The sequence below is a fragment of the Brachionichthys hirsutus genome, unplaced genomic scaffold (assembly GCF_040956055.1).
Source record: "Brachionichthys hirsutus isolate HB-005 unplaced genomic scaffold, CSIRO-AGI_Bhir_v1 contig_558, whole genome shotgun sequence".
NCBI classification, from domain to species: domain Eukaryota; kingdom Metazoa; phylum Chordata; class Actinopteri; order Lophiiformes; family Brachionichthyidae; genus Brachionichthys; species Brachionichthys hirsutus.
Window position 1 is genome coordinate 45,863 of NW_027180505.1, and position 27,823 is coordinate 73,685.

The 27,823-nt window shown below is 48.7% G+C and overlaps 15 non-coding genes across 15 annotated transcripts; all 15 read right to left on the bottom strand.

Moving 5' to 3' along the window:
• Positions 1–2,168: 2,168 nt before the first annotated feature.
• trnaa-ugc (transfer RNA alanine (anticodon UGC)) lies at positions 2,169–2,241 on the bottom strand. Its single transcript has one exon. It is a non-coding gene; the product is annotated as a tRNA-Ala (tRNA).
• Positions 2,242–4,683: 2,442 nt separating this feature from the next.
• trnaa-ugc (transfer RNA alanine (anticodon UGC)) lies at positions 4,684–4,756 on the bottom strand. Its single transcript has one exon. It is a non-coding gene; the product is annotated as a tRNA-Ala (tRNA).
• A 1,723-nt stretch (positions 4,757–6,479) lies between these two features.
• trnaa-ugc (transfer RNA alanine (anticodon UGC)) lies at positions 6,480–6,552 on the bottom strand. The gene has a single exon. It is a non-coding gene; the product is annotated as a tRNA-Ala (tRNA).
• Positions 6,553–7,930: 1,378 nt separating this feature from the next.
• Positions 7,931–8,003, bottom strand: trnaa-ugc (transfer RNA alanine (anticodon UGC)). Its single transcript has one exon. It is a non-coding gene; the product is annotated as a tRNA-Ala (tRNA).
• Positions 8,004–10,410: 2,407 nt separating this feature from the next.
• Positions 10,411–10,483, bottom strand: trnaa-ugc (transfer RNA alanine (anticodon UGC)). Its single transcript has one exon. It is a non-coding gene; the product is annotated as a tRNA-Ala (tRNA).
• Positions 10,484–12,206: 1,723 nt separating this feature from the next.
• Positions 12,207–12,279, bottom strand: trnaa-ugc (transfer RNA alanine (anticodon UGC)). Its single transcript has one exon. It is a non-coding gene; the product is annotated as a tRNA-Ala (tRNA).
• A 70-nt stretch (positions 12,280–12,349) lies between these two features.
• Positions 12,350–12,422, bottom strand: trnaa-ugc (transfer RNA alanine (anticodon UGC)). Its single transcript has one exon. It is a non-coding gene; the product is annotated as a tRNA-Ala (tRNA).
• Positions 12,423–13,434: 1,012 nt separating this feature from the next.
• Positions 13,435–13,507, bottom strand: trnaa-ugc (transfer RNA alanine (anticodon UGC)). The gene has a single exon. It is a non-coding gene; the product is annotated as a tRNA-Ala (tRNA).
• Positions 13,508–13,577: 70 nt separating this feature from the next.
• trnaa-ugc (transfer RNA alanine (anticodon UGC)) lies at positions 13,578–13,650 on the bottom strand. The gene has a single exon. It is a non-coding gene; the product is annotated as a tRNA-Ala (tRNA).
• A 1,344-nt stretch (positions 13,651–14,994) lies between these two features.
• trnaa-ugc (transfer RNA alanine (anticodon UGC)) lies at positions 14,995–15,067 on the bottom strand. Its single transcript has one exon. It is a non-coding gene; the product is annotated as a tRNA-Ala (tRNA).
• A 990-nt stretch (positions 15,068–16,057) lies between these two features.
• trnaa-ugc (transfer RNA alanine (anticodon UGC)) lies at positions 16,058–16,130 on the bottom strand. The gene has a single exon. It is a non-coding gene; the product is annotated as a tRNA-Ala (tRNA).
• Positions 16,131–20,204: 4,074 nt separating this feature from the next.
• trnaa-ugc (transfer RNA alanine (anticodon UGC)) lies at positions 20,205–20,277 on the bottom strand. The gene has a single exon. It is a non-coding gene; the product is annotated as a tRNA-Ala (tRNA).
• A 1,346-nt stretch (positions 20,278–21,623) lies between these two features.
• Positions 21,624–21,696, bottom strand: trnaa-ugc (transfer RNA alanine (anticodon UGC)). The gene has a single exon. It is a non-coding gene; the product is annotated as a tRNA-Ala (tRNA).
• Positions 21,697–21,978: 282 nt separating this feature from the next.
• On the bottom strand, positions 21,979–22,051 carry trnaa-ugc (transfer RNA alanine (anticodon UGC)). The gene has a single exon. It is a non-coding gene; the product is annotated as a tRNA-Ala (tRNA).
• A 2,078-nt stretch (positions 22,052–24,129) lies between these two features.
• On the bottom strand, positions 24,130–24,202 carry trnaa-ugc (transfer RNA alanine (anticodon UGC)). Its single transcript has one exon. It is a non-coding gene; the product is annotated as a tRNA-Ala (tRNA).
• Positions 24,203–27,823: the final 3,621 nt, after the last annotated feature.

The following is a 27,823-nucleotide window of genomic DNA, read 5'->3' on the forward strand; positions in this document are numbered from 1 at the left end:
AGCATCGAAACATCTCTGGAGAACGCGGGCATCGATCCCACTACCCCTCGCATGCAAAGCAAGCACCCCACCACTTGAGCTAATTCCCCTTCTGCCGAGGTGCATACCGCCCCATCGTGACACAAAAACCTTCACATGTGATGAATCCATCCACCTGGACACCTCATGATGCAACAAGTTCAGTAAAGCACCCTCGCTTCAAATGCCTTGAGCTGTGGAGCTTCATTCATCCACTGACAATGGCAGAGTGGGGAAAACAGCAGTTTTTTGGCAACAGTCTCCCGAGTACTTTGTCAGGAGGGATCATTCCGGTCAGGTCAGCCTGTTCAAATCAAGTCATGATTCAGTCTGAAGACAGCATCGAAACATCTCTGGAGAACGCGGGCATCGATCCCACTACCCCTCGCATGCAAAGCAAGCGCTCCACCACTTGAGCTAATTCCCCTTCTGCCGAGGTGCATACCGCCCCATCGTGACACAAAAACATTCACATGTCATGAATCCATCCACCTGGACACCTCATGATGCAACAAGTTCAGTAAAGCACCCTCGCTTCAAATGCCTTGAGCTGTGGAGCTTCATTCATCCACTGACAATAGCAGAGTGGAGAAAAATGCAGTTTTTTGGCAACAATCTCCCAAGTACTTTGTCACGAGGGATCATTCCGGTCAGGTCAGCCTGTTCAAAAAAGCCACGATTCGGTCTGAAGACGGCATCAAAACATCTCTGGAGAACGTGGGCATCGATCCCACTGCCTCTCGCATGCTAAGCAAGCGCTCTACCACTTGAGCTAATTCCCCTTGGTTGGGAAGCATACCGCCCCATCGGTGACACAAAAACATTCACATGTGATGAATTCAACCACCTGGACACCTCATGATGCAACAAGTTCAGTCAACCACCCTTGCTTCAAATGCCTTGAGCTGTGGAGCTTCATTCATCCGCTGACAATGGCAGAGTGGCAAAAACAGCAGTTTTTTGGCAAAAGTCTCCCGAGTCCGTGGTCATGTGGGATCATTCCGTTCAGGTTACCCTTTTCAAAAAAGTTACGATGAGGTCTTAATACCACGTCGAAGCACCTCTGGAGAGTGCGGGCATCGATCCCACTACCTCTCGCATGCAAAGCAAGTGGTCCACCACTTGAGTTAATTCCCCTTCTGCCAAAGAGTGTACCGCCCCATTGGTGACACAAAAACATTCACATGTGATGAATTCAACCACCTGGACACCTCATGATGCAACAAGTTCAGTCAACCACCCTCACTTCAAATGCCTTGAGTTGTGGAGCTTCATTCATCCACTGACAATGGCAGAGTGGCAAAAACAGCAGTTTTTTGGCAAAAGTCTCCCAAGTACGTGGTCATGTGGGATCATTCCGGTCAGGTTACCCTTTTCAAAAAAGTCAAGATGAGGCGTGAAGACAGCATCGAAACATCTCTGGAGAACGTGGGCATTGATCCCACTGCCTCTGGCATGCAAAGCAAGCGCTCTACCACTTGAGCCAATTCCCCTTTTGCCAAAGTGCATACCGCCCCATCGTGACACAAAAACATTCACATGTGATGAATCCATCCACCTGGACGCCTCATGATGCAACAAGTTCAGTAAAGCACCCTCGCTTCAAATGCCTTGAGCTGTGGAGCTTCATTCATCCACTGACAATGGCAGAGTGGGGAAAACAGCAGTTTTTTGGCAACAGTCTCCCGAGTACTTTGTCAGGAGGGATCATTCCGGTCAGGTCAGCCTGTTCAAATCAAGTCATGATTCAGTCTGAAGACAGCATCGAAACATCTCTGGAGAATGCAGGCATCGATCCCCCTACCTCTCGCATGCTAAGCAAGCGCTCTACCACTTGAGCTAATTCCCCTTTTACTGAAGTGCATACCGCCCCATCGGTGACACCAAAACATTCACATGTGTTGAATCCATTCACCTGGATGGATTCCAGGTGGATGGTTCAGTGAAGCACCCAGTGCAGGACCAATTTCAGTGGAGCACCCTTGGTTAAAATGCCTTGAGCTGTGGAACTGCATTCATCCACTGACAATGGCAGAGTGGAGCAAACAGCAGTTTTCTGGCCACAGTCTCCCAAGTACGCGGTCATGTGGGATCATTCCATTCAGGTTACCCTTTTCGATGCTGTCACGAAGACAGCATCGAAGCATCTCTGGAGAATGTGGGCATCGATCCCACTACCTCTTGCATGCAAAGCAAGCGCCCTACCACTTGAGCTAATCCCCCTTTTGCTGAAACGCATACCGCCCCATCGTGACACAAAAACATTCACATGTGATGAATCCATCCACCTGGACACCTCATGATGCAACAAGTTCAGTGTCGCACCCTCGCTTCAAATGCCTTAAGCTGTGGAGCTTCATTCATCCACTGACAATGGCAGAGTGGCAAAAACAGCAGTTTTTTGGCAAAAGTCTCCCAAGTACGTGGTCATGTGGGATCATTCCGATCAGGTTACCCTTTTCAAAAAAGTCATGATTCGGTCTGAAGACGGCATCGAAACACCTCTGGAGAATGCGGGCATTGATCCCACTACCTCTCACATGCAAAGCAAGCACTCTACCGCTTGAGCTAATTCCTCTTTCGCTGCGATGCGTACCGCCCCATTGGTGACACAAAAACATTCACATGTGATGAATTCAACCACCTGGACACCTCATGATGCAACAAGTTCAGTCAACCACCCTCGCTTCAAATGACTTGAGCTGTGGAGCTTCATTCATCCACTGACAATGGCAGAGTGGAGAAAAATGCAGTTTTTTGGCAACAGTCTCCCAAGTACGTGGTCATGTGGGATCATTCCGTTCAGGTTACCCTTTTCAAAAAAGTCAAGATGAGGCCTGAAGACAGCATCGAAACATCTCTGGAGAACGTGGGCATTGATCCCACTACCTCTGGCATGCAAAGCAGGCGCTCTACCACTTGAGCCAATTCCCCTTTTGCCAAAGTGTGTACCGCCCCAACGTGACACAAAAACATTCACATGTGATGAATCCATCCACCTGGACACCTCATGATGCAACAAGTTCAGTAAAGCACCCTCGCTTCAAATGCCTTGAGCTGTGGAGCTTCATTCATCCACTGACATTGGCAGAGTGGGGAAAACAGCAGTTTTTTGGCAACAGTCTCCCGAGTACTTTGTCAGGAGGGATCATTCCGGTCAGGTCAGCCTGTTCAAATCAAGTCATGATTCAGTCTGAAGACAGCATCGAAACATCTCTGGAGAATGCGGGCATCGATCCCCCTACCTCTCGCATGCTAAGCAAGCGCTCTACCACTTGAGCTAATTCCCCTTTTGCTGAAGTGCATACCGCCCCATCGGTGACACAAAAACATTCACATGTGTTGAATCCATTCACCTGGATGGATTCCAGGTGGATGGTTCAGTGAAGCACCCAGTGCAGGACCAATTTCAGTGGAGCACCCTTGGTTAAAATGCCTTGAGCTGTGGAACTGCATTCATCCACTGGCAATGGCAGAGTGGAGCAAACAGCAGTTTTTTGGCCACAGTCTCCCAAGTACGTGGTCATGTGGGATCATTCCGTTCAGGTTACCCTTTTCAAAAAAGCCACGATGAGGCCCGAAGACAGCATCGAAGCATCTCCGGAGAATGTGGGCATCGATCCCACTACCTCCTGCATGCAAAGCAAGCGCTCTACCACTTGAGCTAATTCCCCTTTTGCTGAAACGCATACCGCCCCATCGTGACACAAAAACATTCACATGTGATGAATCCATCCACCTGGACACCTCATGATGCAACAAGTTCAGTGTCGCACCCTCGCTTCAAATGCCTTGAGCTGTGGAGCTTCATTCATCCACTGACAATGGCAGAGTGGCGAAAACAGCAGTTTTTTGGCAAAAGTCTCCCAAGTACGTGGTCATGTGGGATCATTCCGATCAGGTTACCCTTTTCAAAAAAGTCATGATTCGGTCTGAAGACTGCATCGAAACACCTCTGGAGAATGCGGGCATTGATCCCACTACCTCTCACATGCAAAGCAAGCACTCCACCACTTGAGCTAATTCCTCTTTCGCTGCGATGCGTACCGCCCCATTGGTGACACAAAAACATTCACATGTGATGAATCCATCCACCTGGACACCTCATGATGCAACAAGTTCAGTCAACCACCCTCACTTCAAATGCCTTGAGTTGTGGAGCTTCATTCATCCACTGACAATGGCAGAGTGGCGAAAACAGCAGTTTTTTGGCAAAAGTCTCCCAAGTACGTGGTCATGTGGGATCATTCCGGTCAGGTTACCCTTTTCAAAAAAGTCAAGATGAGGCGTGAAGACAGCACCGAAACATCTCTGGAGAATGTGGGCATCGATCCCACTACCTCTCTCATGCAAAGCAAGCGCTCTACCACTTGAGCTAATTCCCCTTTTGCTGAAATGCATACCGCCCCATCGTGACACAAAAACATTCACGTGATGAATCCATCCACCTGGACACCTCATGATGCAACAAGTTCAGTCAACCACCATCGCTTCAAATGCCTTGATTTGTGGAGCTTCATTCATCCACTGACAATGGCAGAGTGGCGAAAACAGCAGTTTTTCTGCAAAAGTCTCCCAAGTCCGTGGTCATGTGGGATCATTCCGTTCAGGTTACCCTTTACAAAAAAGTCAGGACGAGGCCCAAAGACAGCATCGAAGCATCTCTGGAGAATGTGGGCATCGATCCCACCACCTCTCGCATGCAAAGCAAGCGCTCTACCACCTGAGCTAATTCCCCTTTTGCTGAAGTGCATACCGCCCCATCGTGACACAAAAACATTCACATGTGATGAATTCAACCACCTGGACACCTCATGATGCAACAAGTTCAGTCAACCACCCTCGCTTCAAATGCCTTGAGCTGTGGAGCTTCATTCATCCACTGACAATGGCAGAGTGGAGAAAAATGCAGTTTTTTGGCAACAGTCTCCCAAGTCCGTGGTCATGTGGGATCATTCCGTTCAGGTTACCCTTTTCAAAAAAGTCAAGATGAGGCCTGAAGACGGCATCGAAACATCTCTGGAGAATGTGGGCATCGATCCCACTACCTCCCGCGTGCAGAGCAAGCACTCTACCACTTGAGCTAATTCCCCTTTTGCTGAAGTGCATACCGCCCCATCGTGACACAAAAACATTCACATGTGATGAATTCAACCACCTGGACACCTCATGATGCAACAAGTTCAGTCAACCACCCTCGCTTCAAATGCCTTGAGCTGTGGAGCTTCATTCATCCACTGACAATGGCAGAGTGGAGAAAACGGCAGTTTTTTGGCAACAGTCTCCCAAGTACGTGGTCATGTGGGATCATTCCGTTCAGGTTACCCTTTTCAAAAAAGTTACGACGAGGTCTTAAGACCACGTTGAAGCACCTCTGGAGAATGCGGGCATTGATCCCACTACCTCTCGCATGCAAAGCAAGTGGCCCACCACTTGAGCTAATTCCCCTTCTGCCGAAGAGCGTACCGCCCCATCGGTGACACAAAAACATTCACATGTGATGAATTCAACCACCTGGACACCTCATGATGCAACAAGTTCAGTCAACCACCCTCGCTTCAAATGCCTTGAGCTGTGGAGCTTCATTCATCCACTGACAATGGCAGAGTGGAAAAAAATGCAGTTTTTTGGCAACAGTCTCCCAAGTACGTGGTCATGTGGGATCATTCCGGTCAGGTTACCCTTTTCAAAAAAGTCAAGATGAGGCCTGAAGACAGCATCTAAACATCTCCGGAGAATGTGGGCACCGAACCCACTACCTCTCTCATGCAAAGCAAGCGCTCTACCACTTGAGCTAATTCCCCTTTTGCTGAAGTGCATACCGCCCCATCGTGACACAAAAACATTCACATGTGATGAATCCATCCACCTGGACACCTCATGATGCAACAAGTTCAGTAAAGCACCCTCGCTTCAAATGCCTTGAGCTGTGGAGCTTCATTCATCCACTGACAATGGCAGAGTGGGGAAAACAGCAGTTTTTTGGCAACAGTCTCCCGAGTACTTTGTCAGGAGGGATCATTCCGGTCAGGTCAGCCTGTTCAAATCAAGTCATGATTCAGTCTGAAGACAGCATCGAAACATCTCTGGAGAATGCGGGCATCGATCCCCCTACCTCTCGCATGCTAAGCAAGCGCTCTACCACTTGAGCTAATTCCCCTTTTACTGAAGTGCATACCGCCCCATCGGTGACACCAAAACATTCACATGTGTTGAATCCATTCACCTGGATGGATTCCAGGTGGATGGTTCAGTGAAGCACCCAGTGCAGGACCAATTTCAGTGGAGCACCCTTGGTTAAAATGCCTTGAGCTGTGGAACTGCATTCATCCACTGACAATGGCAGAGTGGAGCAAACAGCAGTTTTTTGGCCACAGTCTCCCAAGTACGTGGTCATGTGGGATCATTCCGTTCAGGTTACCCTTTTCGATGCTGTCACGAAGACAGCATCGAAGCATCTCTGGAGAATGTGGGCATCGATCCCACTACCTCTTGCATGCAAAGCAAGCGCTCTACCACTTGAGCTAATTCCCCTTTTGCTGAAACGCATACCGCCCCATCGTGACACAAAAACATTCACATGTGATGAATCCATCCACCTGCACACCTCATGATGCAACAAGTTCAGTGTCGCACCCTCGCTTCAAATGCCTTAAGCTGTGGAGCTTCATTCATCCACTGACAATGGCAGAGTGGCGAAAACAGCAGTTTTTTGGCAAAAGTCTCCCAAGTACGTGGTCATGTGGGATCATTCCGATCAGGTTACCGTTTTCAAAAAAGTCATGATTCGGTCTGAAGACGGCATCGAAACACCTCTGGAGAATGCGGGCATTGATCCCACTACCTCTCACATGCAAAGCAAGCACTCTACCGCTTGAGCTAATTCCTCTTTTGCTGCGATGCGTACCGCCCCATTGGTGACACAAAAACATTCACATGTGATGAATTCAACCACCTGGACACCTCATGATGCAACAAGTTCAGTCAACCACCCTCGCTTCAAATGACTTGAGCTGTGGAGCTTCATTCATCCACTGACAATGGCAGAGTGGAGAAAAATGCAGTTTTTTGGCAACAGTCTCCCAAGTACGTGGTCATGTGGGATCATTCCGTTCAGGTTACCCTTTTCAAAAAAGTCAAGATGAGGCCTGAAGACAGCATCGAAACATCTCTGGAGAACGTGGGCATTGATCCCACTACCTCTGGCATGCAAAGCAGGCGCTCTACCACTTGAGCCAATTCCCCTTTTGCCAAAGTGCGTACCGCCCCAACGTGACACAAAAACATTCACATGTGATGAATCCATCCACCTGGACACCTCACGATGCAACAAGTTCAGTAAAGCACCCTCGCTTCAAATGCCTTGAGCTGTGGAGCTTCATTCATCCACTGACATTGGCAGAGTGGGGAAAATAGCAGTTTTTTGGCAACAGTCTCCCGAGTACTTTGTCAGGAGGGATCATTCCGGTCAGGTCAGCCTGTTCAAATCAAGTCATGATTCAGTCTGAAGACAGCATCGAAACATCTCTGGAGAATGCGGGCATCGATCCCCCTACCTCTCGCATGCTAAGCAAGCGCTCTACCACTTGAGCTAATTCCCCTTTTGCTGAAGTGCATACCGCCCCATCGGTGACACAAAAACATTCACATGTGTTGAATCCATTCACCTGGATGGATTCCAGGTGGATGGTTCAGTGAAGCACCCAGTGCAGGACCAATTTCAGTGGAGCACCCTTGGTTAAAATGCCTTGAGCTGTGGAACTGCATTCATCCACTGACAATGGCAGAGTGGAACAAACAGCAGTTTTTTGGCCACAGTCTCCCAAGTACGTGGTCATGTGGGATCATTCCGTTCAGGTTACCCTTTTCAAAAAAGCCACGATGAGGCCCGAAGACAGCATCGAAGCATCTCTGGAGAATGTGGGCATCGATCCCACTACCTCTTGCATGCAAAGCAAGCGCTCTACCACTTGAGCTAATTCCCCTTTTGCTGAAATGCATACCGCCCCATCGTGACACAAAAACATTCACATGTAATGAATCCATCCACCTGGACACCTCATGATGCAACAAGTTCAGTGTCGCACCCTCGCTTCAAATGCCTTGAGCTGTGGAGCTTCATTCATCCACTGACAATGGCAGAGTGGCGAAAACAGCAGTTTTTTGGCAAAAGTCTCCCAAGTACGTGGTCATGTGGGATCATTCCGATCAGGTTACCCTTTTCAAAAAAGTCATGATTCGGTCTGAAGACGGCATCGAAACACCTCTGGAGAATGCGGGCATTGATCCCACTACCTCTCACATGCAAAGCAAGCACTCTACCACTTGAGCTAATTCCTCTTTCGCTGCGATGCGTACCGCCCCATTGGTGACACAAAAACATTCACATGTGATGAATCCATCCACCTGGACACCTCATGATGCAACAAGTTCAGTCAACCACCCTCACTTCAAATGCCTTGAGTTGTGGAGCTTCATTCATCCACTGACAATGGCAGAGTGGCGAAAACAGCAGTTTTTTGGCAAAAGTCTCCCAAGTACGTGGTCATGTGGGATCATTCCGGTCAGGTTACCCTTTTCAAAAAAGTCAAGATGAGGCGTGAAGACAGCACCGAAACATCTCTGGAGAATGTGGGCATCGATCCCACTACCTCTCTCATGCAAAGCAAGCGCTCTACCACTTGAGCTAATTCCCCTTTTGCTGAAATGCATACCGCCCCATCGTGACACAAAAACATTCACGTGATGAATCCATCCACCTGGACACCGCATGATGCAACAAGTTCAGTCAACCACCATCGCTTCAAATGCCTTGATTTGTGGAGCTTCATTCATCCACTGACAATGGCAGAGTGGCGAAAACAACAGTTTTTTGGCAACAGTCTCCCAAGTACGTGGTCATGTGGGATCATTCCGTTCAGGTTACCCTTTACAAAAAAGTCACGACGAGGCCCAAAGACAGCATCGAAGCATCTCTGGAGAATGTGGGCATCGATCCCACTACCTCTCTCATGCAAAGCAAGCGCTCTACCACTTGAGCTAATTCCCCTTTTGCTGAAATGCATACCGCCCCATCGTGACACAAAAACATTCACGTGATGAATCCATCCACCTGGACACCTCATGATGCAACAAGTTCAGTCAACCACCATCGCTTCAAATGCCTTGATTTGTGGAGCTTCATTCATCCACTGACAATGGCAGAGTGGCGAAAACAGCAGTTTTTTGGCAAAAGTCTCCCAAGTCCGTGGTCATGTGGGATCATTCCGTTCAGGTTACCCTTTACAAAAAAGTCAGGACGAGGCCCAAAGACAGCATCGAAGCATCTCTGGAGAATGTGGGCATCGATCCCACCACCTCTCGCATGCAAAGCAAGCGCCCTACCACCTGAGCTAATTCCCCTTTTGCTGAAGTGCATACCGCCCCATCGTGACACAAAAACATTCACATGTGATGAATTCAACCACCTGGACACCTCATGATGCAACAAGTTCAGTCAACCACCCTCGCTTCAAATGCCTTGAGCTGTGGAGCTTCATTCATCCACTGACAATGGCAGAGTGGAGAAAAATGCAGTTTTTTGGCAACAGTCTCCCAAGTCCGTGGTCATGTGGGATCATTCCGTTCAGGTTACCCTTTTCAAAAAAGTCAAGATGAGGCCTGAAGACGGCATCGAAACATCTCTGGAGAATGAGGGCATCGATCCCACTACCCCCCGCGTGCAAAGCAAGCACTCTACCACTTGAGCTAATTCCCCTTTTGCTGAAGTGCATACCGCCCCATCGTGACACAAAAACATTCACATGTGATGAATTCAACCACCTGGACACCTCATGATGCAACAAGTTCAGTCAACCACCCTCGCTTCAAATGCCTTGAGCTGTGGAGCTTCATTCATCCACTGACAATGGCAGAGTGGAGAAAACGGCAGTTTTTTGGCAACAGTCTCCCAAGTACGTGGTCATGTGGGATCATTCCGGTCAGGTTACCCTTTTCAAAAAAGTCAAGATGAGGCGTGAAGACAGCATCGAAACATCTCTGGAGAATGTGGGCACCGATCCCACTACCTCTCTCATGCAAAGCAAGCGCTCTACCACTTGAGCTAATTCCCCTTTTGCTGAAATGCATACCGCCCCATCGTGACACAAAAACATTCACGTGATGAATCCATCCACCTGGACACCTCATGATGCAACAAGTTCAGTCAACCACCATCGCTTCAAATGCCTTGATTTGTGGAGCTTCATTCATCCACTGACAATGGCAGAGTGGCGAAAACAGCAGTTTTTTGGCAAAAGTCTCCCAAGTCCGTGGTCATGTGGGATCATTCCGTTCAGGTTACCCTTTACAAAAAAGTCAGGACGAGGCCCAAAGACAGCATCGAAGCATCTCTGGAGAATGTGGGCATCGATCCCACCACCTCTCGCATGCAAAGCAAGCGCTCTACCACCTGAGCTAATTCCCCTTTTGCCGAAGTGCATACCGCCCCATCGTGACACAAAAACATTCACATGTGATGAATTCAACCACCTGGACACCTCATGATGCAACAAGTTCAGTCAACCACCCTCGCTTCAAATGCCTTGAGCTGTGGAGCTTCATTCATCCACTGACAATGGCAGAGTGGAGAAAAATGCAGTTTTTTGGCAACAGTCTCCCAAGTCCGTGGTCATGTGGGATCATTCCGTTCAGGTTACCCTTTTCAAAAAAGTCAAGATGAGGCCTGAAGACGGCATCAAAACATCTCTGGAGAATGTGGGCATCGATCCCACTACCTCCCGCGTGCAAAGCAAGCACCCTACCACTTGAGCTAATTCCCCTTTTGCTGAAGTGCATACGGCCCCATCGTGACACAAAAACATTCACATGTGATGAATTCAACCACCTGGACACCTCATGATGCAACAAGTTCAGTCAACCACCCTCGCTTCAAATGCCTTGAGCTGTGGAGCTTCATTCATCCACTGACAATGGCAGAGTGGAGAAAACGGCAGTTTTTTGGCAACAGTCTCCCAAGTACGTGGTCATGTGGGATCATTCCGTTCAGGTTACCCTTTTCAAAAAAGTTACGACGAGGTCTTAAGACCACGTTGAAGCACCTCTGGAGAATGCGGGCATTGATCCCACTACCTCTTGCATGCAAAGCAAGTGGCCCACCACTTGAGCTAATTCCCCTTCTGCCGAAGAGCGTACCGCCCCATCGGTGACACAAAAACATTCACATGTGATGAATTCAACCACCTGGACACCTCATGATGCAACAAGTTCAGTCAACCACCCTCGCTTCAAATGCCTTGAGCTGTGGAGCTTCATTCATCCACTGACAATGGCAGAGTGGAGAAAAATGCAGTTTTTTGGCAACAGTCTCCCAAGTACGTGGTCATGTGGGATCATTCCGGTCAGGTTACCCTTTTCAAAAAAGTCAAGATGAGGCGTGAAGACAGCATCGAAACATCTCTGGAGAACGTGGGCATTGATCCCACTGCCTCTGGCATGCAAAGCAAGCGCTCTACCACTTGAGCCAATTCCCCTTTTGCCAAAGTGCATACCGCCCCATCGTGACACAAAAACATTCACATGTGATGAATCCATCCACCTGGACACCTCATGATGCAACAAGTTCAGTAAAGCACCCTCGCTTCAAATGCCTTGAGCTGTGGAGCTTCATTCATCCACTGACAATGGCAGAGTGGGGAAAACAGCAGTTTTTTGGCAACAGTCTCCCGAGTACTTTGTCAGGAGGGATCATTCCGGTCAGGTCAGCCTGTTCAAATCAAGTCATGATTCAGTCTGAAGACAGCATCGAAACATCTCTGGAGAATGCGGGCATCGATCCCCCTACCTCTCGCATGCTAAGCAAGCGCTCTACCACTTGAGCTAATTCCCCTTTTACTGAAGTGCATACCGCCCCATCGGTGACACCAAAACATTCACATGTGTTGAATCCATTCACCTGGATGGATTCCAGGTGGATGGTTCAGTGAAGCACCCAGTGCAGGACCAATTTCAGTGGAGCACCCTTGGTTAAAATGCCTTGAGCTGTGGAACTGCATTCATCCACTGACAATGGCAGAGTGGAGCAAACAGCAGTTTTTTGGCCACAGTCTCCCAAGTACGTGGTCATGTGGGATCATTCCGTTCAGGTTACCCTTTTCGATGCTGTCACGAAGACAGCATCGAAGCATCTCTGGAGAATGTGGGCATCGATCCCACTACCTCTTGCATGCAAAGCAAGCGCTCTACCACTTGAGCTAATTCCCCTTTTGCTGAAACGCATACCGCCCCATCGTGACACAAAAACATTCACATGTGATGAATCCATCCATCACACTGGAGAATGTGGGCATCGATCCCACTACCTCTTGCATGCAAAGCAAGCGCTCTACCACTTGAGCTAATTCCCCTTTTGCTGAAACGCATACCGCCCCATCGTGACACAAAAACATTCACATGTGATGAATCCATCCACCTGGACACCTCATGATGCAACAAGTTCAGTCAACCACCCTCGCTTCAAATGCCTTGAGCTGTGGAGCTTCATTCATCCACTGACAATGGCAGAGTGGAGAAAAATGCAGTTTTTTGGCAACAGTCTCCCAAGTACGTGGTCATGTGGGATCATTCCGGTCAGGTTACCCTTTTCAAAAAAGTCAAGATGAGGCGTGAAGACAGCATCGAAACATCTCTGGAGAACGTGGGCATTGATCCCACTGCCTCTGGCATGCAAAGCAAGCGCTCTACCACTTGAGCCAATTCCCCTTTTGCCAAAGTGCATACCGCCCCATCGTGACACAAAAACATTCACATGTGATGAATCCATCCACCTGGACACCTCATGATGCAACAAGTTCAGTAAAGCACCCTCGCTTCAAATGCCTTGAGCTGTGGAGCTTCATTCATCCACTGACAATGGCAGAGTGGGGAAAACAGCAGTTTTTTGGCAACAGTCTCCCGAGTACTTTGTCAGGAGGGATCATTCCGGTCAGGTCAGCCTGTTCAAATCAAGTCATGATTCAGTCTGAAGACAGCATCGAAACATCTCTGGAGAATGCGGGCATCGATCCCCCTACCTCTCGCATGCTAAGCAAGCGCTCTACCACTTGAGCTAATTCCCCTTTTACTGAAGTGCATACCGCCCCATCGGTGACACCAAAACATTCACATGTGTTGAATCCATTCACCTGGATGGATTCCAGGTGGATGGTTCAGTGAAGCACCCAGTGCAGGACCAATTTCAGTGGAGCACCCTTGGTTAAAATGCCTTGAGCTGTGGAACTGCATTCATCCACTGACAATGGCAGAGTGGAGCAAACAGCAGTTTTTTGGCCACAGTCTCCCAAGTACGTGGTCATGTGGGATCATTCCGTTCAGGTTACCCTTTTCGATGCTGTCACGAAGACAGCATCGAAGCATCTCTGGAGAATGTGGGCATCGATCCCACTACCTCTTGCATGCAAAGCAAGCGCTCTACCACTTGAGCTAATTCCCCTCTTGCTGAAACGCATACCGCCCCATCGTGACACAAAAACATTCACATGTGATGAATCCATCCATCACACTGGAGAATGTGGGCATCGATCCCACTACCTCTTGCATGCAAAGCAAGCGCTCTACCACTTGAGCTAATTCCCCTTTTGCTGAAACGCATACCGCCCCATCGTGACACAAAAACATTCACATGTGATGAATCCATCCACCTGGACACCTCATGATGCAACAAGTTCAGTGTCGCACCCTCGCTTCAAATGCCTTGAGCTGTGGAGCTTCATTCATCCACTGACAATGGCAGAGTGGCGAAAACAGCAGTTTTTTGGCAAAAGTCTCCCAAGTACGTGGTCATGTGGGATCATTCCGATCAGGTTACCCTTTTCAAAAAAGTCATGATTCGGTCTGAAGATGGCATCGAAACACCTCTGGAGAATGCGGGCATTGATCCCACTACCTCTCACATGCAAAGCAAGCACTCTACCACTTGAGCTAATTCCTCTTTCGCTGCGATGCGTACCGCCCCATTGGTGACACAAAAACATTCACATGTGATGAATCCATCCACCTGGACACCTCATGATGCAACAAGTTCAGTCAACCACCCTCACTTCAAATGCCTTGAGTTGTGGAGCTTCATTCATCCACTGACAATGGCAGAGTGGCGAAAACAGCAGTTTTTTGGCAAAAGTCTCCCAAGTACGTGGTCATGTGGGATCATTCCGGTCAGGTTACCCTTTTCAAAAAAGTCAAGATGAGGCGTGAAGACAGCACCGAAACATCTCTGGAGAATGTGGGCATCGATCCCACTACCTCTCTCATGCAAAGCAAGCGCTCTACCACTTGAGCTAATTCCCCTTTTGCTGAAATGCATACCGCCCCATCGTGACACAAAAACATTCACGTGATGAATCCATCCACCTGGACACCTCATGATGCAACAAGTTCAGTCAACCACCATCGCTTCAAATGCCTTGATTTGTGGAGCTTCATTCATCCACTGACAATGGCAGAGTGGCGAAAACAACAGTTTTTTGGCAACAGTCTCCCAAGTACGTGGTCATGTGGGATCATTCCGTTCAGGTTACCCTTTACAAAAAAGTCACGACGAGGCCCAAAGACAGCATCGAAGCATCTCTGGAGAATGTGGGCATTGATCCCACTACCTCTCTCATGCAAAGCAAGCGCTCTACCACTTGAGCTAATTCCCCTTTTGCTGAAATGCATACCGCCCCATCGTGACACAAAAACATTCACGTGATGAATCCATCCACCTGGACACCTCATGATGCAACAAGTTCAGTCAACCACCATCGCTTCAAATGCCTTGATTTGTGGAGCTTCATTCATCCACTGACAATGGCAGAGTGGCGAAAACAGCAGTTTTTTGGCAAAAGTCTCCCAAGTCCGTGGTCATGTGGGATCATTCCGTTCAGGTTACCCTTTACAAAAAAGTCAGGACGAGGCCCAAAGACAGCATCGAAGCATCTCTGGAGAATGTGGGCATCGATCCCACCACCTCTCGCATGCAAAGCAAGCGCTCTACCACCTGAGCTAATTCCCCTTTCGCTGAAGTGCATACCGCTCCATCGTGACACAAAAACATTCACATGTGATGAATTCAACCACCTGGACACCTCATGATGCAACAAGTTCAGTCAACCACCCTCGCTTCAAATGCCTTGAGCTGTGGAGCTTCATTCATCCACTGACAATGGCAGAGTGGAGAAAAATGCCGTTTTTTGGCAACAGTCTCCCAAGTCCGTGGTCATGTGGGATCATTCCGTTCAGGTTACCCTTTTCAAAAAAGTCAAGATGAGGCCTGAAGACGGCATCGAAACATCTCTGGAGAATGAGGGCATCGATCCCACTACCCCCCGCGTGCAAAGCAAGCACTCTACCACTTGAGCCAATTCCCCTTTTGCTGAAGTGCATACCGCCCCATCGTGACACAAAAACATTCACATGTGATGAATTCAACCACCTGGACACCTCATGATGCAACAAGTTCAGTCAACCACCCTCGCTTCAAATGCCTTGAGCTGTGGAGCTTCATTCATCCACTGACAATGGCAGAGTGGAGAAAACGGCAGTTTTTTGGCAACAGTCTCCCAAGTACGTGGTCATGTGGGATCATTCCGGTCAGGTTACCCTTTTCAAAAAAGTCAAGATGAGGCGTGAAGACAGCATCGAAACATCTCCGGAGAATGTGGGCATCGATCCCACTACCTCTCTCATGCAAAGCAAGCGCTCTACCACTTGAGCTAATTCCCCTTTTGCTGAAATGCATACCGCCCCATCGTGACACAAAAACATTCACGTGATGAATCCATCCACCTGGACACCTCATGATGCAACAAGTTCAGTCAACCACCATCGCTTCAAATGCCTTGATTTGTGGAGCTTCATTCATCCACTGACAATGGCAGAGTGGCGAAAACAGCAGTTTTTTGGCAAAAGTCTCCCAAGTCCGTGGTCATGTGGGATCATTCCGTTCAGGTTACCCTTTACAAAAAAGTCAGGACGAGGCCCAAAGACAGCATCGAAGCATCTCTGGAGAATGTGGGCATCGATCCCACCACCTCTCGCATGCAAAGCAAGCGCTCTACCACCTGAGCTAATTCCCCTTTTGCTGGAGTGCACACCGCCCCATCGTGACACAAAAACATTCACATGTGATGAATTCAACCACCTGGACACCTCATGATGCAACAAGTTCAGTCAACCACCCTCGCTTCAAATGCCTTGAGCTGTGGAGCTTCATTCATCCACTGACAATGGCAGAGTGGAGAAAAATGCAGTTTTTTGGCAACAGTCTCCCAAGTCCGTGGTCATGTGGGATCATTCCGTTCAGGTTACCCTTTTCAAAAAAGTCAAGATGAGGCCTGAAGACGGCATCGAAACATCTCTGGAGAATGTGGGCATCGATCCCACTACCTCCCGCGTGCAAAGCAAGCACTCTACCACTTGAGCTAATTCCCCTTTTGCTGAAGTGCATACCGCCCCATCGTGACACAAAAACATTCACATGTGATGAATTCAACCACCTGGACACCTCATGATGCAACAAGTTCAGTCAACCACCCTCGCTTCAAATGCCTTGAGCTGTGGAGCTTCATTCATCCACTGACAATGGCAGAGTGGAGAAAACGGCAGTTTTTTGGCAACAGTCTCCCAAGTACGTGGTCATGTGGGATCATTCCGTTCAGGTTACCCTTTTCAAAAAAGTTACGACGAGGTCTTAAGACCACGTTGAAGCACCTCTGGAGAATGCGGGCATTGATCCCACTACCTCTCGCATGCAAAGCAAGTGGCCCACCACTTGAGCTAATTCCCCTTCTGCCGAAGAGCGTACCGCCCCATCGGTGACACAAAAACATTCACATGTGATGAATTCAACCACCTGGACACCTCATGATGCAACAAGTTCAGTCAACCACCCTCGCTTCAAATGCCTTGAGCTGTGGAGCTTCATTCATCCACTGACAATGGCAGAGTGGAGAAAAATGCAGTTTTTTGGCAACAGTCTCCCAAGTACGTGGTCATGTGGGATCATTCCGGTCAGGTTACCCTTTTCAAAAAAGTCAAGATGAGGCGTGAAGACAGCATCGAAACATCTCTGGAGAACGTGGGCATTGATCCCACTGCCTCTGGCATGCAAAGCAAGCGCTCTACCACTTGAGCCAATTCCCCTTTTGCCAAAGTGCATACCGCCCCATCGTGACACAAAAACATTCACATGTGATGAATCCATCCACCTGGACACCTCATGATGCAACAAGTTCAGAAAAGCACCCTCGCTTCAAATGCCTTGAGCTGTGGAGCTTCATTCATCCACTGACAATGGCAGAGTGGGGAAAACAGCAGTTTTTTGGCAACAGTCTCCCGAGTACTTTGTCAGGAGGGATCATTCCGGTCGGGTCAGCCTGTTCAAATCAAGTCATGATTCAGTCTGAAGACAGCATCGAAACATCTCTGGAGAATGCGGGCATCGATCCCCCTACCTCTCGCATGCTAAGCAAGCGCTCTACAACTTGAGCTAATTCCCCTTTTACTGAAGTGCATACCGCCCCATCGGTGACACCAAAACATTCACATGTGTTGAATCCATTCACCTGGATGGATTCCAGGTGGATGGTTCAGTGAAGCACCCAGTGCAGGACCAATTTCAGTGGAGCACCCTTGGTTAAAATGCCTTGAGCTGTGGAACTGCATTCATCCACTGACAATGGCAGAGTGGAGCAAACAGCAGTTTTTTGGCCACAGTCTCCCAAGTACGTGGTCATGTGGGATCATTCCGTTCAGGTTACCCTTTTCAAAAAAGCCACGATGAGGCCCGAAGACAGCATCGAAGCATCTCTGGAGAATGTGGGCATCGATCCCACTACCTCTTGCATGCAAAGCAAGCGCTCTATCACTTGAGCTAATTCCCCTTTTGCTGAAACGCATACCGCCCCATCGTGACACAAAAACATTCACATGTGATGAATCCATCCACCTGGACACCTCATGATGCAACAAGTTCAGTGTCGCACCCTCGCTTCAAATGCCTTGAGCTGTGGAGCTTCATTCATCCACTGACAATGGCAGAGTGGCGAAAACAGCAGTTTTTTGGCAAAAGTCTCCCAAGTACGTGGTCATGTGGGATCATTCCGATCAGGTTACCCTTTTCAAAAAAGTCATGATTCGGTCTGAAGAAGGCATCGAAACACCTCTGGAGAGTGCGGGCATTGATCCCACTACCTCTCACATGCAAAGCAAGCACTCTACCACTTGAGCTAATTCCTCTTTCGCTGCGATGCGTACCGCCCCATTGGTGACACAAAAACATTCACATGTGATGAATCCATCCACCTGGACACCTCATGATGCAACAAGTTCAGTCAACCACCCTCACTTCAAATGCCTTGAGTTGTGGAGCTTCATTCATCCACTGACAATGGCAGAGTGGCGAAAACAGCAGTTTTTTGGCAAAAGTCTCCCAAGTACGTGGTCATGTGGGATCATTCCGGTCAGGTTACCCTTTTCAAAAAAGTCAAGATGAGGCGTGAAGACAGCACCGAAACATCTCTGGAGAATGTGGGCATCGATCCCACTACCTCTCTCATGCAAAGCAAGCGCTCTACCACTTGAGCTAATTCCCCTTTTGCTGAAATGCATACCGCCCCATCGTGACACAAAAACATTCACGTGATGAATCCATCCACCTGGACACCTCATGATGCAACAAGTTCAGTCAACCACCATCGCTTCAAATGCCTTGATTTGTGGAGCTTCATTCATCCACTGACAATGGCAGAGTGGCGAAAACAACAGTTTTTTGGCAACAGTCTCCCAAGTACGTGGTCATGTGGGATCATTCCGTTCAGGTTACCCTTTACAAAAAAGTCACGACGAGGCCCAAAGACAGCATCGAAGCATCTCTGGAGAATGTGGGCATCGATCCCACCACCTCTCAAAGCAAGCGCTCTACCACTTGAGCCAATTCCCCTTTTGCCAAAGTGCATACCGCCCCATCGTGACACAAAAACATTCACATGTGATGAATCCATCCACCTGGACACCTCATGATGCAACAAGTTCAGTAAAGCACCCTCGCTTCAAATGCCTTGAGCTGTGGAGCTTCATTCATCCACTGACAATGGCAGAGTGGGGAAAACAGCAGTTTTTTGGCAACAGTCTCCCGAGTACTTTGTCAGGAGGGATCATTCCGGTCAGGTCAGCCTGTTCAAATCAAGTCATGATTCAGTCTGAAGACAGCATCGAAACATCTCTGGAGAATGTGGGCATCGATCCCCCTACCTCTCGCATGCTAAGCAAGCGCTCTACCACTTGAGCTAATTCCCCTTTTACTGAAGTGCATACCGCCCCATCGGTGACACCAAAACGTTCACATGTGTTGAATCCATTCACCTGGATGGATTCCAGGTGGATGGTTCAGTGAAGCACCCAGTGCAGGACCAATTTCAGTGGAGCACCCTTGGTTAAAATGCCTTGAGCTGTGGAACTGCATTCATCCACTGACAATGGCAGAGTGGAGCAAACAGCAGTTTTTTGGCCACAGTCTCCCAAGTACGTGGTCATGTGGGATCATTCCGTCCAGGTTACCCTTTACAAAAAAGTGAAGCACCCAGTGCAGCTCATGATGCAACAAGTTCAGTAAAGCACCCTCGCTTCAAATGCCTTGAGCTGTGGAGCTTCATTCATCCACTGACAATGGCAGAGTGGGGAAAACAGCAGTTTTTTGGCAACAGTCTCCCAAGTACGTGGTCATGTGGGATCATTCCGGTCAGGTTACCCTTTTCAAAAAAGTCAAGATGAGGCGTGAAGACAGCATCGAAACATCTCTGGAGAATGTGGGCATCGATCCCACTACCTCTCTCATGCAAAGCAAGCGCTCTACCACTTGAGCTAATTCCCCTTTTGCTGAAATGCATACCGCCCCATCGTGACACAAAAACATTCACGTGATGAATCCATCCACCTGGACACCTCATGATGCAACAAGTTCAGTCAACCACCATCGCTTCAAATGCCTTGATTTGTGGAGCTTCATTCATCCACTGACAATGGCAGAGTGGCGAAAACAGCAGTTTTTTGGCAAAAGTCTCCCAAGTCCGTGGTCATGTGGGATCATTCCGTTCAGGTTACCCTTTACAAAAAAGTCAGGACGAGGCCCAAAGACAGCATCGAAGCATCTCTGGAGAATGTGGGCATCGATCCCACCACCTCTCGCATGCAAAGCAAGCGCTCTACCACCTGAGCTAACTCTCCTTTTGCTGAAGTGCATACCGCCCCATCGTGACACAAAAACATTCACATGTGATGAATTCAACCACCTGGACACCTCATAATGCAACAAGTTCAGTCAACCACCCTCGCTTCAAATGCCTTGAGCTGTGGAGCTTCATTCATCCACTGACAATGGCAGAGTGGAGAAAAATGCAGTTTTTTGGCAACAGTCTCCCAAGTCCGTGGTCATGTGGGATCATTCCGTTCAGGTTACCCTTTTCAAAAAAGTCAAGATGTGGCCTGAAGACGGCATCGAAACATCTCTGGAGAATGTGGGCATCGATCCCACTACCTCCCGCTTGCAAAGCAAGCACTCTACCACTTGAGCTAATTCCCCTTTTGCTGAAGTGCATACCGCCCCATCGTGACACAAAAACATTCACATGTGATGAATTCAACCACCTGGACACCTCATGATGCAACAAGTTCAGTCAACCACCCTCGCTTCAAATGCCTTGAGCTGTGGAGCTTCATTCATCCACTGACAATGGCAGAGTGGAGAAAACGGCAGTTTTTTGGCAACAGTCTCCCAAGTACGTGGTCATGTGGGATCATTCCGTTCAGGTTACCCTTTTCAAAAAAGTTACGACGAGGTCTTAAGACCACGTTGAAGCACCTCTGGAGAATGCGGGCATTGATCCCACTACCTCTCGCATGCAAAGCAAGTGGCCCACCACTTGAGCTAATTCCCCTTCTGCCGAAGAGCGTACCGCCCCATCGGTGACACAAAAACATTCACATGTGATGAATTCAACCACCTGGACACCTCATGATGCAACAAGTTCAGTCAACCACCCTCGCTTCAAATGCCTTGAGCTGTGGAGCTTCATTCATCCACTGACAATGGCAGAGTGGAGAAAAATGCAGTTTTTTGGCACAGTCTCCCAAGTACGTGGTCATGTGGGATCATTCCGGTCAGGTTACCCTTTTCAAAAAAGTCAAGATGAGGCGTGAAGACAGCATCGAAACATCTCTGGAGAATGTGGGCATCGATCCCACTACCTCTCTCATGCAAAGCAAGCACTCTACCACTTGAGCTAATTCCCCTTTTGCCGAAATGCATACCGCCCCATCGTGACAGAAAAACATTCACGTGATGAATCCATCCACCTGGACACCTCATGATGCAACAAGTTCAGTCAACCACCCATCGCTTCAAATGCCTTGATTTGTGGAGCTTCATTCATCCACTGACAATGGCAGAGTGGCGAAAACAGCAGTTTTTTGGCAAAAGTCTCCCAAGTCCGTGGTCATGTGGGATCATTCCGTTCAGGTTACCCTTTACAAAAAAGTCAGGACGAGGCCCAAAGACAGCATCGAAGCATCTCTGGAGAATGTGGGCATCGATCCCACCACCTCTCGCATGCAAAGCAAGCGCTCTACCACCTGAGCTAATTCCCCTTTTGCTGAAGTGCATACCGCCCCATCGTGACACAAAAACATTCACATGTGATGAATTCAACCACCTGGACACCTCATGATGCAACAAGTTCAGTCAACCACCCTCGCTTCAAATGCCTTGATTTGTGGAGCTTCATTCATCCACTGACAATGGCAGAGTGGCGAAAACAGCAGTTTTTTGGCAAAAGTCTCCCAAGTCCGTGGTCATGTGGGATCATTCCGTTCAGGTTACCCTTTACAAAAAAGTCAGGACGAGGCCCAAAGACAGCATCGAAGCATCTCTGGAGAATGTGGGCATCGATCCCACCACCTCTCGCGTGCAAAGCAAGCGCTCTACCACCTGAGCTAATTCCCCTTTTGCTGAAGTGCATACCGCCCCATCGTGACACAAAAACATTCACATGTGATGAATTCAACCACCTGGACACCTCATGATGCAACAAGTTCAGTCAACCACCCTCGCTTCAAATGCCTTGAGCTGTGGAGCTTCATTCATCCACTGACAATGGCAGAGTGGAGAAAAATGCAGTTTTTTGGCAACAGTCTCCCAAGTCCGTGGTCATGTGGGATCATTCCGTTCAGGTTACCCTTTTCAAAAAAGTCAAGACAAGGCCTGAAGACAGCATCGAAACATCTCTGGAGAATGCGGGCATCGATCCCACTACCTCTCGCATGCAAAGCAAGCGCTCCACCACTTGAGCTAATTCCCCTTTTGCTGAGGTGCACACCGCCCCATCGTGACACAAAAACATTCACATGTCATGAATCCATCCACCTGGACACCTCATGATGCAACAAGTTCAGTAAAGCACCCTCGCTTCAAATGCCTTGAGCTGTGGAGCTTCATTCATCCACTGACAATAGCAGAGTGGAGAAAAATGCAGTTTTTTGGCAACAGTCTCCCAAGTACTTTGTCACGAGGGATCATTCCGGTCAGGTCAGCCTGTTCAAAAAAGCCACGATTCGGTCTGAAGACGGCATCAAAACGTCTCTGGAGAACGTGGGCATCGATCCCACTGCCTCTCGCATGCTAAGCAAGCGCTCTACCACTTGAGCTAATTCCCCTTGGTTGGGAAGCATACCGCCCCATCGGTGACACAAAAACATTCACATGTGATGAATTCAACCACCTGGACACCTCATGATGCAACAAGTTCAGTCAACCACCCTTGCTTCAAATGCCTTGAGCTGTGGAGCTTCATTCATCCGCTGACAATGGCAGAGTGGCAAAAACAGCAGTTTTTTGGCAAAAGTCTCCCGAGTCCGTGGTCATGTGGGATCATTCCGTTCAGGTTACCCTTTTCAAAAAAGTTACGATGAGGTCTTAACACCACGTCGAAGCACCTCTGGAGAATGCAGGCATTGATCCCACTACCTCTCGCATGCAAAGCAAGTGGTCCACCACTTGAGCTAATTCCCCTTCTGCCAAAAAGTGTACCGCCCCATCGGTGACACAAAAACATTCACATGTGATGAATTCAACCACCTGGACACCTCATGATGCAACAAGTTCAGTCAACCACCCTCGCTTCAAATGACTTGAGCTGTGGAGCTTCATTCATCCACTGACAATGGCAGAGTGGAGAAAAATGCAGTTTTTTGGCAACAGTCTCCCAAGTACGTGGTCATGTGGGATCATTTCGTTCAGGTTACCCTTTTCAAAAAAGTCAAGACGAGGCCTGAAGACAGCATCGAAACATCTCTGGAGAACGTGGGCATTGATCCCACTACCTCTGGCATGCAAAGCGGGCGCTCTACCACTTGAGCCAATTCCCCTTTTGCCAAAGTGCGTACCGCCCCATCGTGACACAAAAACATTCACATGTGATGAATCCATCCACCTGGACACCTCATGATGCAACAAGTTCAGTAAAGCACCCTTGCTTCAAATGCCTTGAGCTGTGGAGCTTCATTCATCCACTGACAATGGCAGAGTGGGGAAAACAGCAGTTTTTTGGCAACAGTGTCCCGAGTACTTTGTCAGGAGGGATCATTCCGGTCAGGTCAGCCTGTTCAAATCAAGTCATGATTCAGTCCGAAGACAGCATCGAAACATCTCTGGAGAATGCGGGCATCGATCCCCCTACCTCTCGCATGCTAAGCAAGCGCTCTACCACTTGAGCTAATTCCCCTTTTACTGAAGTGCATACCGCCCCATCGGTGACACCAAAACATTCACATGTGTTGAATCCATTCACCTGGATGGATTCCAGGTGGATGGTTCAGTGAAGCACCCAGTGCAGGACCAATTTCAGTGGAGCACCCTTGGTTAAAATGCCTTGAGCTGTGGAACTGCATTCATCCACTGACAACGGCAGAGTGGAGCAAACAGCAGTTTTTTGGCCACAGTCTCCCAAGTACCTGGTCATGTGGGATCATTCCGTTCAGGTTACCCTTTTCGATGCTGTCACGAAGACAGCATCGAAGCATCTCTGGAGAATGTGGGCATCGATCCCACTACCTCTTGCATGCAAAGCAAGCGCTCTACCACTTGAGCTAATTCCCCTTTTGCTGAAACGCATACCGCCCCATCGTGACACAAAAACATTCACATGTGATGAATCTATCCACCTGGACACCTCATGATGCAACAAGTTCAGTGTCGCACCCTCACTTCAAATGCCTTGAGCTGTGGAGCTTCATTCATCCACTGACAATGGCAGAGTGGCGAAAACAGCAGTTTTTTGGCAAAAGTCTCCCAAGTACGTGGTCATGTGGGATCATTCCGATCAGGTTACCCTTTTCAAAAAAGTCATGATTCGGTCTGAAGACGGCATCGAAACACCTCTGGAGAATGCGGGCATTGATCCCACTACCTCTCACATGCGAAGCAAGCACTCTACCACTTGAGCTAATTCCTCCTTCGCTGCGATGCGTACCGCCCCATTGGTGACACAAAAACATTCACATGTGATGAATCCATCCACCTGGACACCTCATGATGCAACAAGTTCAGTCAACCACCCTCACTTCAAATGCCTTGAGTTGTGGAGCTTCATTCATCCACTGACAATGGCAGAGTGGCGAAAACAGCAGTTTTTTGGCAAAAGTCTCCCAAGTACGTGGTCATGTGGGATCATTCCGTTCGGGTTACCCTTTTCAAAAAGGTTACGATAAGGCCTGAAGACCACATCGAAGCATCTCTGGAGAATGTGGGCATCGATCCCACTACCTCTCGCATGCAAAGCAAGTGGTCCACCGCTTGAGCTAATTCCCCTTCTGCCAAAAAGCGTACCGCCCCATCGGTGACACAAAAACATTCACATGTGATGAATTCAACCACCTGGACACCTCATGATGCAACAAGTTCAGTCAACCACCCTCGCTTCAAATGCCTTGAGCTGTGGAGCTTCATTCATCCACTGACAATGGCAGAGTGGAGAAAAATGCAGTTTTTTGGCAACAGTCTCCCAAGTACGTGGTCATGTGGGATCATTCCGTTCAGGTTACCCTTTTCAAAAAAGTCAAGATGAGGCCTGAAGACAGCATCGAAACATCTCTGGAGAACGTGGGCATTGATACCACTACCTCTGGCATGCAAAGCAAGCGCTCTACCACTTGAGCCAATTCCCCTTTTGCCAAAGTGCATACCGCCCCATCGTGACACAAAAACATTCACATGTGATGAATCCATCCACCTGGACACCTCATGATGCAACAAGTTCAGTAAAGCACCCTCGCTTCAAATGCCTTGAGCTGTGGAGCTTCATTCATCCACTGACAATGGCAGAGTGGGGAAAACAGCAGTTTTTTGGCAACAGTCTCCCGAGTACTTTGTCAGGAGGGATCATTCCGGTCAGGTCAGCCTGTTCAAATCAAGTCATGATTCAGTCTGAAGACAGCATCGAAACATCTCTGGAGAATGCGGGCATCGATCCCCCTACCTCTCGCATGCTAAGCAAGCGCTCTACCACTTGAGCTAATTCCCCTTTTACTGAAGGGCATACCGCCCCATCGGTGACACCAAAACATTCACATGTGTTGAATCCATTCACCTGGATGGATTCCAGGTGGATGGTTCAGTGAAGCACCCAGTGCAGGACCAATTTCAGTGGAGCACCCTTGGTTAAAATGCCTTGAGCTGTGGAACTGCATTCATCCACTGACAATGGCAGAGTGGAGCAAACAGCAGTTTTTTGGCCACAGTCTCCCAAGTACGTGGTCATGTGGGATCATTCCGTTCAGGTTACCCTTTTCAAAAAAGTCAAGACGAGGCCTGAAGACAGCACCGAAACATCTCTGGAGAATGCGGGCATCGATCCCACTACCTCTCGCATGCAAAGCAGGCTCTCCACCACTTGAGCTAATTCCCCTTTTGCTGAGGTGCATACCGCCCCATCGTGACACAAAAACATTCACATGTCATGAATCCATCCACCTGGACACCTCATGATGCAACAAGTTCAGTAAAGCACCCTCGCTTCAAATGCCTTGAGCTGTGGAGCTTCATTCATCCACTGACAATGGCAGAGTGGAGAAAAATGCAGTTTTTTGGCAACAGTCTCCCAAGTACTTTGTCACGAGGGATCATTCCGGTCAGGTCAGCCTGTTGAAAAGAGCCACGATTTGGTCTGAAGACTGCGTCGAAACATCCCCGGAGAATGCGGGCATCGATCCCACTGCCTCTCGCATGCTAAGCAAGCGCTCTACCAATTGAGCTAATTCCCCTTGGTTGGGAAGCATACCGCCCCATCGGTGACACAAAAACATTCACATGTGATGAATTCAACCACCTGGACACCTCATGATGCAACAAGTTCAGTCAACCACCCTCGCTTCAAATGCCTTGAGCTGTGGAGCTTCATTCATCCACTGACAATGGCAGACTGGCGAAAACAGCAGTTTTTTGGCAAAAGTCTCCCGAGTCCGTGGTCATGTGGGATCCTTCCGTTCAGGTTACCCTTTTCAAAAAGGTTACAATAAGGCCTGAAGACAGCACCGAAACATCTCTGGAGAATGCGGGCATCGATCCCACTACCTCTCGCATGCAAAGCAGGCTCTCCACCACTTGAGCTAATTCCCCTTTTGCTGAGGTGCATACCGCCCCATCGTGACACAAAAACATTCACATGTCATGAATCCATCCACCTGGACACCTCATGATGCAACAAGTTCAGTAAAGCACCCTCGCTTCAAATGCCTTGAGCTGTGGAGCTTCATTCATCCACTGACAATGGCAGAGTGGAGAAAAATGCAGTTTTTTGGCAACAGTCTCCCAAGTACTTTGTCACGAGGGATCATTCCGGTCAGGTCAGCCTGTTGAAAAGAGCCACGATTTGGTCTGAAGACTGCGTCGAAACATCCCCGGAGAATGCGGGCATCGATCCCACTGCCTCTCGCATGCTAAGCAAGCGCTCTACCAATTGAGCTAATTCCCCTTGGTTGGGAAGCATACCGCCCCATCGGTGACACAAAAACATTCACATGTGATGAATTCAACCACCTGGACACCTCATGATGCAACAAGTTCAGTCAACCACCCTCGCTTCAAATGCCTTGAGCTGTGGAGCTTCATTCATCCACTGACAATGGCAGACTGGCGAAAACAGCAGTTTTTTGGCAAAAGTCTCCCGAGTCCGTGGTCATGTGGGATCCTTCCGTTCAGGTTACCCTTTTCAAAAAGGTTACGATAAGGCCTGAAGACCACGTCGAAGCATCTCTGGAGAATGTGGGCATCGATCCCACTACCTCTCGCATGCTAAGCAAGCGCTCTACCACTTGAGCTAATTCCCCTTTCGCTGAAGCGCATACCGCCCCATCGTGACACAAAAACATTCACATGTGATGAATTCAACCACCTGGACACCTCATGATGCAACAAGTTCAGTCAACCACCCTCGCTTCAAATGCCTTGAGCTGTGGAGCTTCATTCATCCACTGACAATGGCAGAGTGGAGAAAAATGCAGTTTTTTGGCAACAGTCTCCCAAGTCCGTGGTCATGTGGGATCATTCCGTTCAGGTTACCCTTTTCAAAAAAGTCAAGACAAGGCCTGAAGACAGCATCGAAACATCTCTGGAGAATGCAGGCATCGATCCCACTACCTCTCGCATGCAAAGCAAGCGCTCCACCACTTGAGCTAATTCCCCTTCTGCTGAGGTGCACACCGCCCCATCGTGACACAAAAA